The sequence below is a fragment of the Danaus plexippus genome, chromosome 24, assembly GCF_018135715.1.
Source record: "Danaus plexippus chromosome 24, MEX_DaPlex, whole genome shotgun sequence".
Classification (NCBI taxonomy): domain Eukaryota; kingdom Metazoa; phylum Arthropoda; class Insecta; order Lepidoptera; family Nymphalidae; genus Danaus; species Danaus plexippus.
In genome coordinates, this window is record NC_083552.1 from 3,748,137 (window position 1) to 3,767,031 (window position 18,895).

An 18,895-nucleotide genomic window follows, 5' to 3' on the forward strand; every position below is an offset into this window, starting at 1 on the left:
TAGGAGCGATTTTCAGCTGTTTCTCAGATTCAATGTCAAAGAGCTTTCGAAGCTTATTAATATTGATGGATGGTTTTACGCGACAGAAATAATTCATTTATGTTGTGATCTTTTTATTTATTTATTATGAATCACGAAAATCCGGATTGTTATTATAGGCGATCGCTTTTCTTTGATGTATACATCCCACTCAAAGGTGAACAGATTTTGAGATTCTCGAGAACTTATATCAGATTATGATTTATATTATATTATAATTAAAACATATATAAGCATAACGAGATCTAAGACTTTCGCGAGTTTTATTCAGTTAAATGAAACTAATATTATTCGGATATACTACGCGTGCTTTATTTTTGTTACAAACGAGATATCTTGCCCGTGATCACTGTTACTGAAAAGTAACCGAAACGTCGGGAGTATGTAGTTTTAAACAAAAATAAAGCAGGCTTATTTTGTATATTACAATAACTTATTTAGCGATTGTATGAATAATATATGATCATGCATTAACTTTATGTAATTAAAAACTTAAACTTCGCTACAGTTATATCTTGTAGGTTATGAAAGATTATTACCTCAAGATATTATTTAATTCAAAACAAAGTTTGTGGATATCGATCTTCATCTTAAAATCAAATGTTCCACATCGCAACGAGATCAACGACGTAGCATAATCTCATATTGTCTATATTAATATTGATCGATCGCTTTACGCGAAACAGAACCACCACCGTATTTTATTTAATTTTTTATCTTTTTTGGAATATAATTAATAAAAATTTTAAGAGTGTAGCTATATATTCTAATGCATTGAGTTTTGACTATGATTAAATATGTAAGACAGGTCAGTCTAGTCATGAATTATTATTAAAAATGCTGATAACTTTAAATTTTTTTGTGTACAAGAAAAAATAATTTCTGAATGAGATATTTAATTGATATAAATTTATATTTAAATAAGTTATGCTATTAAAATTGTATTTTGTGTCACTTTGTCGTTTTAAAGACCAATAATATTTGTTAACTAAAAGAAATTTAAATGCTAAAATATGAAGAATAAAACCCTTTATTTCCAAAAAAAAAAAAAATACACACATTCATTCAAGAGACAGAATCAAAGTACTTCCTGATAATTTTACGAAGAAACTATACAAATGGCCTAATCACGTAATGTCTGCTTTATTATTTAACTGAGTTTACGTAATTTTATAAATAAAATATTTTGTGTTAGTAAAAATATGACTATAATTTAATTTAGCTTAGTAATTCGATTTAAATAAAAAAAAAAACATATTTGATAGTACATATAACACTATCATGATAAATAGACGATCTGTTCAGGGATTTTTGATGAAATTTTCTACACAGATAACACAAAAGCCAAGTGCAAACAGCCTGAAATATAACTAACATTTTTAACTTACAAAAATATTGTGTTGCCTCTTACATGAAACTATCCAAAGTATAACTTTCAGCCGATAACTCAGCAAGTTGGTGACGAGAGTAGCTTACAAACGCGTCATATCAACGCCATACTATAGCTTTAACAGAATAATAATGTCATTAACGCTGTCTTACTTTAATACAACTTAGAAAGTAGGTTTATTAACTGGCACAAAAAAATAATTGTATTTATATATGATTTAAGTATATGTATATGAAAATAATACATTTTTTGTTAGCTCTTTTTACGTATTTTAAACGTCTTGATGAAAATAAAGTCCCATTAAAGCCGAAACACAAAACTAGTTCACGACAATGAGATTAAACTATGATGCTGTGATCGGTAAAAAAATTGGAATTTGATATTCCTCAGGTTGCACCTTCGAATCTGTTTCTTGTCTATGAATTTTTCATTTAATATTTTCTATTTACATTTTCTTTAACCTTAAAGGTCAAGTTTTTATTTTAAAGGCATATATTAATTTCATGTATTTATATGAACAGAAGTCATTAAAAATAGTCAATAGATTATTGCCATAGTCATTAAGTTAGTCAGTCGTAATGAGGTAACTTTATCTGGTTTGGAACTAAATTCATTAACAGTCGTATCTCAGACAATTAGAGACTATGTCTATAATACTATTAATACACAAAAAACTAATTTTTAAAATTATATTACTAACAGAATAAATTACATAAAATAAGAATGGTTGAAATTACTTTTACCCCTGTAAAGGGTTGGATAAAATTTTGCACATTTTATTTCTTTAAACATCTCTTGGAATTATATGGTAAAAAAGGTATAACGGTAACAAATTAAAACCTTTTTATGACTTTATATAAGTTAATTTTACATAAGCACTATTCAATAAATATAAAACAAATTCTTTATATGGGAAATAAAACCTTTTTAATATTAAGCATTCAGCATTTAATTTTAATTATTCGTATACCTTTCGCGATTATTTTTATTAAAGGATGCATATGTCACTAAGAAATGTACTAAATCTTATCTTAGGATTACACTAAAAGAAAGGAAATCATTTATAATCATAATATTTAGTGTCTATTATTTCTTTATGTGAAAGGTGGCAAACGAGCAGACGGCCTACTTGATGGGCAGTAGTGACCGTCACCCGTGGACATCCGCAACATATAGGTTGTGGATGCGTTGCCAACCTTGATTGTTGAGGAAAAGAGAGGGATGGGAATAAGGAAATGGCAGGAAAGGATGGAAACGGGGAAACGGCAACTGGCTCTCTCACTCATCGGACGAAACGCAGCCACTAAAGGCTATTTCACGCTGATCTTCTATGAGAAGGTGGTACTTCCCCGGTCGAGCCAGCCTATGTTCGAGCTGTAGTAAATTGACAACAGCTAGGCTCTACCTCCTAAGATAATCATCAAATCTAAATAATCATCAAATGAATATATATGGAAAGGATACATAAATAAATTAAAAGAAATCTAAGCACGTAATAAAATGTGAGTAGTCAGATAGTTTATAAATTTCTAAGCACCTGATATAAGGTAGTTATATATTCCGTTTAAAGCCTGTTATAGGAAGGTTAAGTCCATCATCACCGCGGTAATACTTACGTAATAAAAACGTCACACTGAAATCGGCTGCCAATGTGTTATCATAAATCAAAATACGTTTGACTGTAACTAACCGGTTCCAGCTTGCACCGTCTGCCGGGATTAAGGTTTGATTACAGAGCATAGGAAATAGCGTTTCACGATAATAATTTATATTTAATTAAACAGTATCCCTTTTTTTAAAAATAATGTGTATATTTTAAAATTTAGGATAATGGATAAATGCTAGATTAGGCTCGGTATATTGTAATTTTAAAATTTGCGTTTACATTGCTAAATACTTAATTCAATATATTAGATTTGCTATCGATTTTTTTAAACACATTCATAATTCACAGATAGAGTAACAAAAATTGAAATCCACATATATATATTCATGTACCAATAAAGTCTTATTAGTATTATATGAAGGTCATTGAATATATAATAAGTGTTCTTTAATATTGAACGCTACCGCCTGAAACTTAGCCCAGAAAGCCGGTGTCAGTGACACGGCGCCCGCGCAACCTTAGATAAACGGACTCTCACGAAGCTATTCGAAAACCTTTTCGTTAAATATTTGTACTTTATATAGTGCTCTCATTTATATCTGTGTTTTTTTTTGTAGCGGTTACATTAAAGTTATATAATATAACGCCAGCTAGTAGCACAGATAACGGAAACGCATTGAGATTTTTCTTTAAAAAATATAATACGATTGAAATGCCTCGAGCCGAATAAAATCAATAAATCACGGAAAATCATCATAACTGTAATAACGGAATCGCATCGTGCTGGCCGTGGACTAGATAAGAATACAATATAAATTTCACTTAACAAAACGAATATTGGCGTATAGAACTAATCTAAAATACAAGACCTGAGATCCGTTAAGATAATCAGGGGCTGGAGGCTGTGTTTGAACTTACGGGCCTCAGATAGCGGTGAAGCACTAACTGTTTATGCAGAATAATATAAAGAGAAAACGTTCCTTTCTATTGTATGAAGTATATTGAAAAACACATTTAGACGATCTTTTAAACTCTTTTAGTTAAAAAAATATATATTTTTCTGTTATTATTGAAACTTAAGAGAGTCTTACAGGACTGCGGGACCAGCATATCTTAACATTCATTTTTAAAATTTTTTGATACGTTGCTTAAGTGAAAAATTTTTTTTAAACAGTTATTGGAAATTGCATATATATTGCCTTTTTGCCCGGTAAGCAACTTTACAACATTAATTGTAATAAATTATTTATATAAATATGTAAAAACCTTAGTCAAAATGTTAGTTCTAATTCTCTATGCAGTGTGCCTACAAGAAAAGGTACCTAAAATGAAATATAAAATAAATTTAAAACTACATAATTCATATTATTTTAAGTAGTCCTTAAAGTGTATTTTAGTAATTACCTATTATAAACAAAATCTTGTTACTTAATAACACATGGAAATAATTATGACATAGTTTTCAAAATAACATACCGAAAATGAAATAGTAATACATTAAAAACATATTATTAGTAAGATTTTTCTAAGATTATCTTTAAAATAATTAAGAAAAATAATATCTTTGTAAATTAAGTGAAGCGTATGAATAACACGTGGTTTATTAACGCAATGAAAACATCTATAGCTTTCAAATTAGAAAACTGAGTCTTTTGTTCTACTAATTCGGTCAAAAAAAAAAAACATTCCAAAAAATAAAAATAGCAAAAGTGATCCCGTCATAATTCAACTGTTTCCTATATTAGTCATCTAGATAAGATGTTATTTGCTTATAAGAATGTCCTTTTTTTCCACCACACATCTAGACATACTGAGCCGTTGTTTTATTAGACACATAAGCTCATCGCATAATAGTAACAGCTTATAAAGTTCCGCATAAATTTCTGGGATGTACACCAGTAATGGGAGGAGCGGATTATTTATCACTAGCGCGTGGGGAGATACCAAGGACACAGACATAAGAGATGGCGACTATAAAAATGTATACAACTTAATTGTTACTTTGTTCAGTATATAAGTATTCGAAAGAGTACAGACATTACGTTATTATCATTAAAATATTCGCTGGGTTTGATGCTTAATACAATTTATAATTTATAACATAGTATAAAAATCCAAGGAGTACAAACAAAAAGAAAAAAAATCCATCGGTAAAATGTTGTAATATAAACAATAAAACAAAATAAAATTCTAATGCAGAAGCATAATCAACGCGCTGCTTGTGAACAAAAACACATCCTTAAATAGCTTTTAGCGCTTAGTATGAGGGCTGCGAGCGTGCCTGTAATGACGATATTGATGTACATTAATTATTTAGAGGTCGTTACGAGGAACTTGACCGCGAATGTGACTTACACTTACTATAAATATTAATTACATAATTATATAAAATTTACAATATCACAGTTTACACTATACTATCTATATCTTTCGTATATAATTCATATAATCAAATAAATTTCTGTACTCAGTAAATCAGAGCATTGAAATTTATGGTTGATAAAATCTGAAACACCTTTGTTAAATACAAAAAAAAGAATATTTACTTACTGAAAAACAAAGGTATATATAAAAAAAAAATACACAATCCTTCTATAGTCAATAAAAAGCCGAGATAACAGACAACATAAACGAATCATATTCACAAATTTTACATAACATTGTTTTATCAAAGTGCAAAATTAATTTTAATAAACATGTTTCATTCAACATTGTCAGAATAACGGCGAGCTCTCCGAGGATTTCGAATACAATAACACGAAAACAGCGTGTGTATAATAAAAGAGTATTCTCTACAATGTTGAAGAATGTTTGTCGCAAGTTGCATCTAATTTACTATGTTAATACACAAATTGTTAAATGGGACCGTTTTATATTATTGAGTATCAGATTGAGTGTACCTTCATTATCGGTTTAACTAGTCCCTGTAGACGAATTTTATTAAACAATATAATTGTATATGTATATATTATATATTTATTGGGTATACGTAATAGTTCTAATCTGCGATGTAGTTGGATACCATTCCAGAAGTCCAAGGTTCAGTTCTAAGCTATAGTTTTTATTTTGATATATCATTCATCAAATATTACTTGGCTTTGGCCTCTTTTCTAACAAATAAGTCGATTAATCTCTCGTGTAATACAAGTTTTAGTTAGCATATACAATTTAAACATGAGAATGTAATCAACTTTTTTGATTATTTCGTAACAAAAACTGCGCTGAAATTTTCATTCTATCAAAGTGACGTTTGAAAAATGGTAAAAAAAATAATATAGAATTTCGTTATATATAATATTTTTACAATTCTATAAGATAAATATTCTCACATCAAAAACAAAAGCTTATAGAAGGAGGTAAAACATAAATTTGGTTCGCTATTTTTTGGTTTAATTCTATATATTCGTTGCTGTATTAATTTATATTAATATACGGATAAAAAATTGTCTTTTTTAGTCACTGCGATGTTAAAAGTTATCGTATGTGTAATTACTTGATCTGGGTCAAATGAGAAACCTATTTTGTCAACGAAGTTTCCGTAAAGTGGGTTGATATATTATTTAGTTGAGAGGTTTTATTGTATATATTTTTTAAATAAAAGTTTTTTTCAACAAAGGAATATAAAAATAAGGAAAAGTATTTCTAATTTTAAAGATAAGAGATCGATGATTGTTATATTATACCTTTATATATATACATAATTTAAATTGATTGTAAGAAACCTAAAATAATTCGTTTAGTCCCATATAAACACATACCAAACTTATTACATTCCTATGAGACAATACTCATAATATGTTTTATCGTGCGAGGTTAGTGACGGTCAGGTATTTATCGATGGTATTAAAATGTCTCTTAGGGTTAAAATACACTGAAATATTTATATACCAAGAAATAATGTTTTTAAAATTTCATGACATTTACATATATATTTACAAATGAATTAAAAAATATTTAAAAAATATTGTTGTGGAAGGGTTGCGTTATTCTAAAAAATTCAACAATACAATATATATAAGTACATAAAAATATAAGTTTGGGGGATAATAATGAAAGAAAACTAAGATAATAAAACACATTAACGAAATGATATAAAGTGATTTTTATAATACTCAAATATTATCGATATCATTTATGACTCCCTTAATGGCCCATCAAACCGTTTATCGATAGTAAATCACATCCCTAGTTATGATATTGGTTTCATAACCAATCAAATACCATCAAATCAAGTTCGTATTAGTGTAAGCTATGACGATAACGAATAAAGGGACATTTATTTTTATTCAGCCTTCGTAATGTTGCCTCAAATGATATGTTTTTTATAGAAAATATGAAGCATTACACGCGTTAATATTCCTTCACAAGAACTAATTTTAACGCGAGGTTATTAAAATTCCGAGTACAGCCCTTGTTTTAAACGACTTTCGTATGTTTAATCAACATTTAACCAACTTAAACGGACTGTAACGGATGATACAAACTTCAGCTGAGTTTGGTGTTAACATGTAAATAACACGTTAGTTAATAGTTTCGGGTTATTTGTGTTATTGTTTATGTAAAATTTACTAACATCGGATGTTTTCATTACTTTAAAAGATTTTTTTATGAATACAAACTATAATGAGTCACGTTTGCAACATCAGAGTGAATTATTTTTTAGGGGAAAATAAAAAAAAAAAATCGGGGCAACAAAAAAGAATTGCACTTAATATATTAACGATATAATAATACATATACTATACATTCAGGGCTCAGTAGCCGATTTAACGGTTCGTGAAAATACAGCAATTAAACCGGCCCCACGTTGGGCGCCACTTTCAGATGAAATATATTTTTATTTTATATTATTTCCAGTTGCACAATAATTCGTAACAAAAATTTAAGTGCAGAAGATGGTAAAACATAACCGTTTTGCTGTACCGGTTTTATATTGAGAAATGGATTTATGGGCTTAGGAATAGTAATCGATGCTCGCAATCTGCTTTTGCTTGTGAAATGTTGAATAAACGAAACTTAATCTAATATTTTGGTAAAACGATGTTTTAACATAACTTACTGATTTGTTTTTGGGGTAAAGATAAACTAAGTTCGTATATTCAGAAAAGTTTATAAGAACAGACAATACTTTTCTGATTTATATATGTAATTTTGCCCAATTCAATGTTCTTTTTAATAGAATTTAGGCTTTTCCGGGGATTCCAAGATGTTACGACTTAACACGTACGTTATAAATTAAAGTTTATACAAGGAAAAACTTTAAAATTAGAAATAAATAAAAATTTATCATGGAAATGTGAATTGTTTTAAAATCCACTTGCACGGGACTCACTAATCCAAACTGTCCTGCCACCGTGACGTGAAGCTTAGCGGAAGTAGGTTCCGTACACATGGATAAATGTATCAAAATAAAATAAGAGCATTTAGTTTATTGAATAGAAATAGGCTTTAAATATAATAAATTATTTTTATAAAACAAAAAGTTACTTATATAATTTCAATAAATTTCCCTTAGCTGTTTATATATTTATTATATCTTCTCCGTATTCATTATTTGTTATTAGTGAAAAATTTTTTTTATATATAAATATATATATATAACAAATGCCTCATTTTTAATTACTAAATATATATATAATTGATGAGTGTAACTAAATAACTTCTATATTGATTACCTTATACGTTATCAGTATAAGGTCAGATACTTTTCTTGATAATCGGGTCTTTGATATTAAAAATAAAATATTTACATCATAAATAATAGGACAAAAAAACAACAGTGATCTAACTGTATCTCAATATCTAATATGAGATTTTCAAAGTATTCGAAGTTGAAGCCAATTGCGATTCGTGTATTTTATTTAAGCAACAATATAAACATCGCATATTCATATTTGGGTCACAAAATGTCCTCATAAAACTATTTCAACTCTCATACAACTCTCATATAATTGCAAGTTGTAATTAAGAGCATTCGCGAGTCTTTGTTACGAAAGCTCTATTTGCCAAACTATGCGGGCTGAGATTTGAAAGTACAAAATGTAAGCGTTTATTGTTTTAAATTTACAGAGTATTTCCTGCGAATCAATAAAATGTGAAAAAACTATCACAATTGCGTATTCATCGAAGGCACAGCAATGCTGAATGCGGAAATTGTTGCGCATTTTCAATAAAGAAATAAAAATACATAATTTGTTGTATAAAAATAATTCTTAATTGGATTATACCGGATGGATGTCCCATGTCCCAATGCGAATGGAAGAATTTTACAATCGGAATTGTACAATCTATGTGGACAGAAGATAACACAGCAGCGATACTTCTGGGAGTATGTTGAACTGTTCTAAATTCGTGTGTAGCTCGTAAACTTCTCTGTTATTATCGGTATGGGTAAAGTGACTTAATTTATGTGTTTTTGCTTAACCGAACGTTCAGATTAATTTAAGGATGGATAGAAATACATAGGTATAGTAACAATTACAGCGCCTACAAAACATTTCTATAAAAAATAATAGTTAATTATATAATAATTGGTCGAAGCTCATAAAATGAAAAATACTTACGTGCAACGATAAATTTCTGGGGATTCCCCTAATAAAAACAAAATTTGGCGTGAGTTACGACTCGAGCTGGGAGTGGTTCGGGAAACAGCGTGTTCATGGGATTTTTATTTTCCATTTAAGTTGTAAATATGATTTATGACTGTTATAAATAAAAGTGACCTTATACATTAAGTAATGTCATTAAATATTCACATACAAAATGACAAGGAAAATAAAATTTCATTGTATTAATTATCACATTTAAATGTTTATAAAGTTAAACAAACAAAGCATTCAAAGTTTAGACTAAACAACGCAGTGAGAAATTATACAACTCCGATGCTTCGAGCCACAAAGATACGAGTATACTGTTAAGTATAAAGCTAGATTTAATTTTGAAATGAGAAGATGTACTGTAATGTGTAATAAAACTGTAATGTAACTGAAAAGTTATTTAATATCTTTATAAAATTATGTAAAAAAAATACTTTTGATAATTTAAAGATAAAAAAAGGTAAGTTTGAAGCGTAGTTTAGAATGTATGCATTTTTTTTTTTACTTGATATTTCTCTCCGCACATGTTCAATACATAAGCGTTTTTAAAACCTCGGCGATTTAAAAAACTATAAAAATCATTTTATCGCATAAAAGTTTCACTGTTCCACGTGAGCGTTTACGCCAAGGTATGAGTGTTTTATGTATTTTATGAGATAAAGTAAATATTTGAAATGTAGGCCATACGAGGTTTTAATAAAATATCGTTATAGTTTAAGTTAAAAGAAATACTTATTATTTACATTCGTACAATGATATGGCTCTGTACTGTAATTTCTTTATTATTATTATTCCTTATAACATAGGAATAAATATTTCCTCATATATCCTTATCAGTATCCAACAAAATCATCATGGTATTTGAATTTGCTTGAAACAATAGTATAAATTTAGGGGAAAAATCAACACAAATCGAATTAAAATTAAGTAAATCTAAATGTTTACTTATGAACACGATATGAAATAAAATGTTAATAAATTAGTTACATTATATTAATAATATGACTATTATTAAATGAGACGTTTAAGACACAAGTATATAGGCTGCTTTTAAGAATTCACTTTTATTGATAAAGCTGTATTTCTGCTATACAAATCAGAAGACTAACTTATTGAAGTGAAACTTCTTACGGGAAACGTTACACATTAAACGTATAGGGGGGGGGGGGAGCAGAGTGGATAACAAGAGCGATTGTGTGGCACACAAACGCATGTGGGCAATCATGAAAAGTAATGTTACTTCATTGTCTTAAAGAAACACTAAAAATTCCTTAAAAATATATTTCTACCCCTTCCTGTTTTTATTCCAACAATACGACGTTTTACTTCTCCCGCACAAAGAGACTCCCCGGGCATTTTTTTTTTTCTTTATTATATAATATCAGAATGCACATATTGCAAATTATTAAAATTAATTTTTAAATTTTAAGCGTCATTATAAATAGCTGCTTAGTAATTAAATATAAGAAGCAAATGAATAAATAGTATGCAATGTTATACATAACTTAAAAACACTGGAAACCGCGTCTTTGCTATGAAGCGGATAAACTCTTCTCTGGCGGTTCAGGATCAGGAAAGTAGGACAATTAACATAGGAGAATATAAGTCAACTGCCCATTTAGTTATTTTTATATTATGTTTCACGTTTTATCTGTTATAGGATGGAAATCAAGTCAGTTTTACCATAACAAAAACAATCTTATGACCGTTATGCTATATATGTACTGAAAGCTCGATATTACTCGGAAGTTTTTTAAGGAATTAAGTGTTCAAACGTTGAATGTGTTTATACATAATACAAGTGAACTTTCCATGGATTCGGAAAATTTTTCAAAATTATCTAACAACAATTAAAGTTATACATAAAATGTTTTAGGTGGTAGAGCCTAGCTGCGGTCAAGTTACTACAGCTCGAACATAGGCTGGCTCGACCGGGGACGTACCAACTTTTCACGGAAGATCGGCGTGAAGTAGCCCTCAGTGGCTCCGTTTCGCCCGATGAGTGAAAGAGCCGGTTGCTCTTTCCCCGTTCCCACCCTTTCATGCCATTTCCTTATTCCCACAACCTTCATTCTTTTTCTCAACAATCAAGGTTTGCAACGCATCCGCAACATCTACGTTGAAGATGTCCATGGCCGACAGTCACTACTGCCCATCAAGTAGGCCGTCTGCTGGTTGCCTTTCACATAAAAAAAATCTTCGAAAACAGGAAATTTCGTTGCTAAATAATTAACAGAATTATACCAACATATGCAGTAGAATCACACATTTCCTAGAATTTCCAATTTAACGATTATGTTAAGATTAAAATAAATATATTGGATTATTAAACATTGTACATTACACGTTTAAAGAGTATTTAATTTTATATAATAAAGTGAGAAATAATAATATTGAAATAAGAAGAAGTGAGTGATATTGTCGTTTACATTATGCCTTAAGAAGAACAACTGTTCACTGTTCAGTTGGTTGTCGACTTTACTCAATAGAGTTTTCTTTTAAGAGATGGTAACTTTCCTACAGCCTGCCAATATTGACATCTACATATGTAGATATATTCCAAATTTTCCTAATTATTTGACTTGATATCCAATATTAAATTTACTCATTAACGCCTTCAAGAACTTTGAATTACTTTTTTTTATTGGTTAAATATAAATCGTTTACAAATTTTTACTAATCAACGAAAATGTTGTTACTTAAAATAACTTAAAAAAAATAAAGAAGAAAAAATATTTTAAAATTTAATACCAAATTATTCACACAGTAGTGTAAATATTTACTTTTTTTAATGTATCACGTGAATCATTTAATTATTAACTTCGCTCGCACTAATTTGTCATGATTGACTTGAAACTACCTTCGTAACATTAAAACATACACATTGAAACACAGTGTAAGTAAATATACTTACAAATTAATTTGTACATAAAAAATATAAGTAACTTCCAATAGATATTTGAACCAGTATCATTTAATTGAGACTGAGTTTGATATTTATTATATTTTGACTATTTCATACAGGCTCAAATTTTTACATGAATAGCCAATTTGAATACAAAACTTTTCTACAATATAATTTCAGTATTCCAACAATATGTACGTCAAAAGTTGATTGCTGAGAATATACGTATAAGCCTTGCCTATTCTAATAGATAAGAGTCTGGGATGAATTATTAAATTTGCTGTATTATGCAAATAACTGTAAATGCAATGACCTCCGCTTTAAACGGCGTTAACGTCACTCAAAGAAGACCACGTCTAAAACTACTTAAAATACAAACAAGTTGAATCAGAGTTATTTACTTATCAGATTATTGAACGACAGTTTCATTATATAAAAATAAAATAAAATAAAAAATTATGAGCAAATCTTTTAATTCAAAAGTTCATATAAAGGTTGATTTTTGTACGATTGATTATTAATCAAATAGAATATAAAACAATTTTTACATCCAAAATGTATTATTTTACTGAATCAAATAAAGTTTTTATATATATAAATATATTGTACTCTTCCCTTGGACGGGTCCAATTCGTCAGTTGTTGGATGTAACTATCATGAATAATAGTCAACAAAGTGGAACCAAACTCATTGACTATAATGATTATATATATTCGTATTTATGTACATATGTTAATTTTGCCAACTTTTGGAATTTATGACATTTTTATCAGACAGTCAGCATCGGCCTTTAAGGTTTTATTTAAATAATTCCAATGTCCTTGACTGAATATTAATAGTTTTATCACTATAATTTTTCATAACTAACACAACCTTCGTCATATTGTTTAAATTAATAACAAAATAAAATGTATTCAGATTCTTTATTCTCTTAAGATCTCTTCCAATTTACTCGAAATCATTCTCATTGAACATTCGGATAACAAAAAAAATTGACGATCGGTTTTTAGTACAGAGGCCAACATACACATATATATTTCGCTAAAAAATAACTCTTTCATTATTCGGGTAACATAGTATGGTAAAAAATACCCACTGATATTTCAGTGCCTTTCTGCATTCATCATGCCTTTGTGAAACTAGATTGGAACGAACGCCAATTAAGTTACCTTATATTATTATAAATTATAATCTACTCTTATTGTGTGTATATTTTTTTTTAATTTTTAATTTCTATTGAAGCTATTAATGTTATTACACAAATTTATTATAATAATTTCAGTTGTCATAATATCAGCCAGTTAATTTTAAGCACGGCTTTGTCTTCCAACGTTTAGCTAACTTCAGTGGAGCATAACGGACAACACAAACTACACCCAACTCTCTTGTTAGTATGTACACAACACGTTAGTTCAGATAGTTTTGGCCATTCAAATTATTATCTATGTAAAGGAATCAAGAATGAATACCGTTGTACAGAATTTATATTTAACCGATTCTATAAGGACGGATTGTAACACATTTAATATCCTTTCACCTGAGCTAGACATTATTTTTGCACGAACTAGTCAGCGGTTCTATCAGCACGCCTACAATATTAATGCCCAAATCGAGATTGCCTATTCCAGATGGTTCGTATGCATGGATTCGATACTATGATTTAACAAAGCAAATTGGGTTTTGGGAATTAAAAAACAATTTATTATTATTATGTAAAAATATATCAAGGGTTCGTAGCAAATTAAAGCGGTCCCATGTTGGGCGCCACTTACTGGATATTTTATACAGCCTTTACATTATTAGGTTCAAGTATTAATTCTATTTTGGAGTAAATCGTTAAATTAAAATGAAAGTTATTATTTCAGTTGTCTTTGGTTTGCTTATTTTTTGTAGTTTTGAAATAATCTAAGCAAAGTTAGTTTTAATGTAGCTTTAATAATAACATTTGAAAGTTGGTGCACTGAAAAAATTAACCCTAATTTTGAATATTACCTCCTTACACGATGAAACCGAGGTGAAAACGTTCAACTTAAACTTAATATCAAATAACCGTGGTGCTTCACTGAAAAACTGTTATATTAATGAATTCTATTAACAGAAAAAAAAATTATAGACCATAAAACATACACAACACAAATAAATTAGTGTTAAAAAAAACGAATATCAGATCAATATGTGTAGCTACATAACATACCTTGAACCCACTATTATGGCAAAGAGCTGGCAAATGGGCTAAAAAGGCTTAGGCACTTAGACAGATTTGGCAGTTTGGAGTACGCTGGATTATGGCTATATTTCAGAAAAGAAATTCACTATACTCGTATATGTTCCTGATGAAATATAGACAAAGAATATTAATTAGTTCAAAGAAAAAAGAAAATATATTGATATTGCATAAATTACAATTTAATTTTAACTGCATTTATAGATTTATTGATATCGAATATCATTTGCAATAATAATATCGAGTAAACAACTGACCAAATAATTGTTGTGTTTAATATAAACTATACAGTGACTGACCAAATAGTGCTTATCTACTAATATCGATAGATTTGAACCATATTGAAATATAACACAGAGATTTAAAAAAAAAATCTGTTGAATGTTATAATGTTAAACTTTATTTTAACCTAATTTCTATTAAAACCACAATTAAAATATAATTATTTGAAATGTTTTAATGCAAGGTAAAAAAGAATACTACTGATGTTAGTGACACACAATTATTGAAGAGATCTTTACGAGAATTTACGGGAATTTACGAGAATTATTGAAGAGAACTTCACGAGAACGAGACTTTAAATAAAACGTTGGAATAAAAACGTTTTATATGAGATGCAGCCGAAAATACATATATAGAAAGTAACGTTTGTGTTGAAAAAAAATCATTAAAAAGTTTGTCGTATCTCAAGGATGCTTAGAACTCATTTACATACGGAGCATGACATACCCTTGCCGAAAATAACGAAATCGGGGCGAAATATTTACTAAGAAAGACGAAAAAATTCATAACAAAGTTTCGAGTGTTTGGGAAGTAGATTATTTGTTAACGAATCATGAGTGGGTTCCTCAAATATCACCGTATTTTTAGTACATAAATTAAAATTACTATTTTATCGCATTCACGTTGCTTATAATAAACTCCAAGATGAAAAGGAATAAGAAAAATTTCATGTATCGTAACAAGTGATCAGTTTTAACCCCAGAAATATAAAAAAAAAAACATATATAATAAGGTAACAATATGCTATCAGTGAAAAACATTTTTGTTGTACATAAATTAAAATAATTTAAAGCGAATAGTTTATAGAAAGCCTTTTGATGTTTATTTATAAACATGAAATTTACATGCATTTTAAATGAAGTCCAGAAAATTAGGAATAAAATTAAAAAATAACCTACATATACATTACACATGTTATGAAAACGAATGAATTTTATTATTTAAATATAAATACTAATTAGTTGTACGGGGATCTGAAAACTTATTTTTATTAATAACAATACTTTAACACTATAGAAGATAGGAAGTTACATGTTAGCTATAATTTCATTATTACGTCACCTGAAGAAGTAGACCAAGTTTTGATTATATCAACAATGTACCTGAAATATAAGAAAACATATTATTAAAAATATTGTAGGACCTTAATAAAATATTTGCTGTTATAACTATCATTTGGAACCTTAACTGCCTTATCATATTTTCATCGTATTCATATTTAAATGAAACTAGTATTTTTCGGATAAACTACGCCTGATTTATTTTTGTAAAAAACTACATATTCCCGAGCTTTCGGTTACTTTTCAGCAACCGTGATCACGGGCAGACAAGATGTATTCATATTTCTCATTGGCTTAAATAGCATTAATCATTAAGAAGTCAGTTCCAATTTACTTCCTAAATATATCGGTTGTTTTAAGGGTTATAAATTAGTATTTTGTTAAGGCTCTACCCCTAAACCTATGACACCTATGAAAGTGCGTATGCGTGCGTAAAGCGTGAGTTTGATTGCTTAACATAACACGAGAAGAATTTGGATTTGTTTAATGAATATTTACCCACAATACAGTCTTCGATCAGAGACACACTAAAATAATTACATAACAATTATTATAATACATTTTCTCTGTATTAAAATTCTTGCAGTTTTAAATGATATCAAAAATATTTCTGCGAATGGGCTTTTCAGAATTTTATTTATTCATTAAAATTAAATAAATTACGGTAAGCCAAGTACGCATTATAATTCTTAATATGCAAAATCATAAAAGATGCATGAGTCTTTGAACGTTTTTTATAGCACGCAGTGTAGAATGTGAAAATGTTTAAATGTTTTTTATGATAAGAACCCCACTGAAATAAAATATTTTTTGATTGAAAAGCTCTCTTCGCCGACAACCGAGATTTTCAAAAGCGTTTGTTTCTATCCATAAGTGGTAAAAAATAATAGTTTCGAGCACGCCTAAGCGCAGGCATTGTTTTTTTACTTTCATTCCATTTTCTATCTTAAAAACTATGCGCCTTGTTATGTGTATCTGAAATTACTATTTTTATTCCATTTTCAAGTGACTTCTAGACATTACTTTATGATAAATTATAATTTTGAAAACTGTTATTTCTGTTAGTCAGAAGAATTACTTAGTCGTGTTAGGACATAATTAATTAGATAAGTAGTTAATATATTTCCCTATATTTCGTCAAAATTTTTGATTAAGTAAGTTCACAATAGTTTTGAGATGAGTCTAAAAAGTCCATCGGAGCTCTATGAACACCTAAGGGTTTACAAGAGATATATCCTGGGGAAATCCCATGATGACGTCTTCACATCGCTCCCAAAAGACAACGATGCCCCAGATCAAGTGTCAAGACTTCAATTCCATAAGCAGTTTATGATAGGAGTATAAAATAACAGAGTAGGGCTAGGATCAAGTAAGAAGGCCCATTATACGGATATATTGAAGTCTTATTCTTCAAGACGAGAATTCTAAATATAAGATCCACGCAATGAGTTTACCGATGCATAACGAGTGGTTGGACATAGGAAGTTTTAGCATCCCATTAGCGCTTAAATGGCGCACCTTAATTCATGACTGCTCGCCAGAATCGCTAAAATTTTAACTTAATGCGTTCCAAATGACTCTCCCAGATCAGAGTAATTTAGTAAGATGGGGTAAAGGTACCGAGACCTTACAGTTCCTTGGGAAACTAACATCCCCAAAGACCATGCCATCAAGGTCAATAAATATTACAAGCTCACAAACGAACTTCCTAGAAATAGTTCGTCATGGATTTGTACGCGGTAGAAATGGGAGCGAGAAGTATAATGGCTAAATCTCTCTACAAAATACTAAAAAAAGACTTGGGACTGTCCAGAACTGATATCAATTAATTCTTGGAAACGACTTCAAAGGCAGCCCTAGTAGGTTCTTTTTTAAATTTGGTTAGGTAGAGAGGAACTTGGACGGGGGAAGTGAGCGTTTAACCCGCGGTATATACGGGGACCTTAAACCTGCACTTGGGTCGCAAGTCATAGGCATTGTTGAGGCTCCTCTCCCTGCAACGCGATAGATCCGGCACCCCACCGGTCAATCCATTGAATGCTAAGAAGTTTCGTCTCTGTCTAATCACGTGTCTAATCTAAAACTACCATAATTCTCACAAAAGTTAACGAATCAATTGAAAATACTCAAGTTTAATAACCGTCAGGGAAATTTTCCATTTATTATGTAACTCTATTATGCACAAATACACGAGGCAGCAAACTAACTTAAATCATAAACTGATAACTTGATAAGCCGGCGATGAAAACTGTCAAGTTTAGCTTTTAAACTGGTAAGCTCTAAGCTAATATTAAAAAACTTGTGACGGTTCAAAGTCTTTATTAAAACTTACTTATCTTATTATTATACAAAAGACATTAATTTTTTTCTTATTAAAAGTTTTATCTCCTTGCTGTTTTTTTTTTAGTTAAAGGAAGGCTAAGCAGTATATTGAATGTTTTATTCTAAAATAAAGACCACATCTATATTCTGAGTATATGACTTGATGAATATTTTTACAGAGAAGGAATATAACTATTATATATATACATACATTAATAAAGGTTTATTAGATATGAATTTTCTGGTTTATTAAACCAAAAAATCACTGGTTTGTTTACTGTTGTTGTTGTTTTACTGACAGTTGTTATATTACTTTATTTGGTTATATTTGATATAAAAAGATAAATTAACAAATATAAAATTTTAAATTTAGTTTTGATTGCTCTATTATAACAAGAGTATAATATTTTTATTAAGTATTCTCATAGTCCTTACGTTCAAAAACTAATTCAGCGTTAAGTGACGTGTAC

The 18,895-nt window shown here is 29.2% G+C and overlaps 1 protein-coding gene across 1 annotated transcript in view; it reads right to left on the reverse strand.

The window, feature by feature from the left end:
• LOC116775879 (uncharacterized) overlaps window positions 1-18,895 on the reverse strand; it is a 282,405-nt gene that overhangs the window by 211,124 nt on the left and 52,386 nt on the right. The gene's annotated exons all lie outside the window — the stretch shown is intronic.